This window comes from Habropoda laboriosa, unplaced genomic scaffold (genome assembly GCF_001263275.1).
Source record: "Habropoda laboriosa isolate 0110345459 unplaced genomic scaffold, ASM126327v1 scaffold68, whole genome shotgun sequence".
In the NCBI taxonomy this organism is placed as follows: domain Eukaryota; kingdom Metazoa; phylum Arthropoda; class Insecta; order Hymenoptera; family Apidae; genus Habropoda; species Habropoda laboriosa.
The window spans coordinates 1,570,405-1,573,568 of NW_017100195.1; the positions used below are offsets into that span (position 1 = coordinate 1,570,405).

At 34.6% G+C, this 3,164-nt stretch overlaps 1 protein-coding gene across 1 annotated transcript in view; it reads left to right on the forward strand.

Annotated features, from left to right (window-relative positions):
* The window catches only part of LOC108570335 (nuclear receptor coactivator 2-like), a 184,282-nt gene that overhangs the window by 136,238 nt on the left and 44,880 nt on the right, over positions 1–3,164 (forward strand). The gene's annotated exons all lie outside the window — the stretch shown is intronic.

Consider the following 3,164-nt stretch of genomic DNA (forward strand, 5'->3'; position numbering starts at 1 on the left):
CGAAATTTTTATGTATTTTATTTTATGTATTAGAAATTAAAAATATATTAAAAACTTAATAGGCTTCATTTGGAAGCTTTTATTTCTCTTACGTTTGTTTGCCAAGTTCCGCGAGTACTCCTAATTTCCTTTGGAAGAGTTTCCATGTTCGTTTTACTCGAAAAATCTCTCGAGCTTTATTTTTTTCGCTAATCTATCTTTAAAGTGTGCCAGGACTTTATCCCAAAAAAGACGAATGTTTCTCACACTGATTTAAAAACATTATTATTAAACATATACCATAATACAAACACGGTTACGATAATATAATGATACAGTTTTTGTCACGTACAATACGCGAACACTGTCTTAAAAACGTCATTTAAACATCGAAATAATTCGACGTCGACGTTAAGGCCAGGATACGAAATTCAATGTCATGAGAACGCGACATCTAGTTTTCACAACGACAAAAGTGTCGTGTAATAGTATGAAACTCATAATTTGCAGTCATATGAAAACGTTTCTGACTGTTTCCTGCATAAAAAGTTTAGAAAAAAAAAAAAAAGATGAATTGTAGATGATCTCTGAATTCGAGAAAGCAGCGACTGAAAACACCGGGCAGCGTCGCATGGAAATACGGCCTTAGCAAAGTGAGAGTCACTGTTAGACGACGTGACGTCACGCAAGGTCAACCGAACGTTTCAACGGGACTGAAGTTGATTCAGCATCTAACAATTTTCTTTCTATAAAATGCGCTTAAACGAACGCGCCACTCGCTCGGACTTCTCGTCTTTCGTCTTTTCTTTTTCCTTCTCTGCCTCTCTCTCTCTCTTAAGAGAAGCTACACGATCCCTACGACCTAATTTCCCTTCTCTACCTTTCCTGTGTTTTTCTCGGAGTTTCTGGGTCGTTTCTTTGAGAACGGTTTTCATTCTTCAGAAGGCTGTTTCTTCATCGATTGTTTCGCGTTCCGAGGGTTAATTGGCGATCCTTGGGCTGATAGATGTGAAACTGTAACTGTTTGGCTCTGGTTGAATTTGAAAATGGCGGGGAAGCAGTTAGTTTTTCGTCGATTACAGAAAAGTCACGTGATTTGTACACTTCTTTTTTTTGAAATTATCATTACATTTAAGTAGCATAATCTCCACGTAAGATTGGTATGTATTTGTTCGTAAATTTTGCGAATGGTTATGGAAAAAGAAATTTATCTAATTTAATAAATGCATCGTCAGACTGCATTGTAATTCTTTTTAATTAATATTTTTAGATTTTTGAATTGTAGCAATTTTTACGTTTACTTTTTCACATTGATAATATATTTTACACGTGTTCCTTCGGAATTAGCTATAAAAGTCGAGGAGTAGTTTCGCAGAAAATCTTGACTAGGTTGTACATTGAGTAATAGCTGAAGATAATGTGACAAATAGAGCAGGCTTAATCGGAAGAATAAATCACCATTAGAACGACAATATCCACTTGTGGGAAATGGCAATTAAGCGCTCAGAAGCCTCCCTTGTAGAACGTAGTAATGAATGCTAAAGGCAATTTATTTGAATAGTACAGGATAACTTAAATTCCGGTTTATCTCGGTATTTCTGTATACACCAAAGGTAAATAATTCACACGTATTCGTACTTTATATTTTTTTTTCTTGTCGTTGAAAAAGTAGGTATCTACTTTATGGAAGCGGTTAATAAAAATTGCTCTTCTTCGCTTCGAAGATGAAAAGTGACCGTAATAAATTGTCAGGCAATTGCGTAGTGCTCTTACGGTGTTCAGTACCGTGAAAAATTTCAGGTTTCCGGTAGGACCTTGAAAACGGGTCAGAATGTTACAGCGCAATATTCAATTACAGGAAAATAGCGATTGTACTAAATATTCCAAAGCTTCTTTTTTCCCTCTCTTCTCTCTCTCTCTCTCTCTCTCCTTTTTTCCTGTTTTATAGCAGAATCTTGATTATCCGAGCAACCATATGGGACAAGTTAGTAGTTCGATAATTGCATACTCGGCCGATTATCCATACAAAAAGCAGGAAGAATAATAAACCATGTACAATGTAAAACGAACTATAATGTAAATTTAGTTACGAAGAAGCGGTGATATTTCTTCTAATAATATTATTAAGGGAAATTAATATTATTGGTAATATTATTAAAAATTATTCTAAAATTAACCCTTTGGCTACATTTGACGTATCAGAACGTCATGCATTTTGGGCATAGTCGCACATGACGTTCTGATACGTCGTTGAAACTGAGACGAGATTTAAATGCGTATCTGTTGCAACAGAACAAATAATTTCAGTATTTTGGTGAACCTTGTTTGGGATACACAACCCCATAATGGCAGAAATAGAGAATATATTTGATCAAAGTGATAGCGACAGTTTTAACGAAAGTAGTGATCTTGAACAATCTGATGAAGAATTTTTTAATGATCCTTTAAGCGATAAAGGGGAATTTCAAAATGAAAATGATGAAGAATATATCGAACTTGAAAGTGATAACGATAGTGAAATTATTCCAAGACGTAAAAGACGTACAAGATGCTTATCAAGCAGTGATTGTGAAAAATTAGATGAATGGATTTGGGAAGAAAAAGAAAATGTTAAATGTTATTATAACCAGAGTTTATTTGTTTTAAGAGTATTTTGTAATACTAGCTGCCTAAAGTTACTTCAATATTATGTAGGAGTATATATAAAATTAATTCTTGCATAAAATCTACTGCTTTTACTTGCCCACAAAATTAAACGTGCTCCAAGTGCAAACAAATTTTCAAATAAACGTGTACCCAAAGGGTTAAGAGCTGGAGATGGACATTTTGAACATCGAACGTAAAAGACAGAGGTAAAGTCTGCTTTAAAACTTTTCATAATACCAAAACAAAGATATAGAATTCCATTTAAGAAAACACGAGATGGCCTTAGTATGACGTTGAAAAATTGAAATTCTACATAAAATATTATGGCAACAGTCTTCTTACATTTTTTGGTCAGTATGAATTGCAGATTCGATCGAAAATATGAACGCGCGGTTTATAAAAGGAAGACTCGTTTCACGGAAGAAATTTTCGATCCTGATTGATTTGTAAACTGGCAATAAACGTTTCAGCGGCGTAGTTTATCGTCGTTTCGTCATAGATCGTTTCTCCCTCGGCGTTTCTCGGACAAAAGTTTGGGA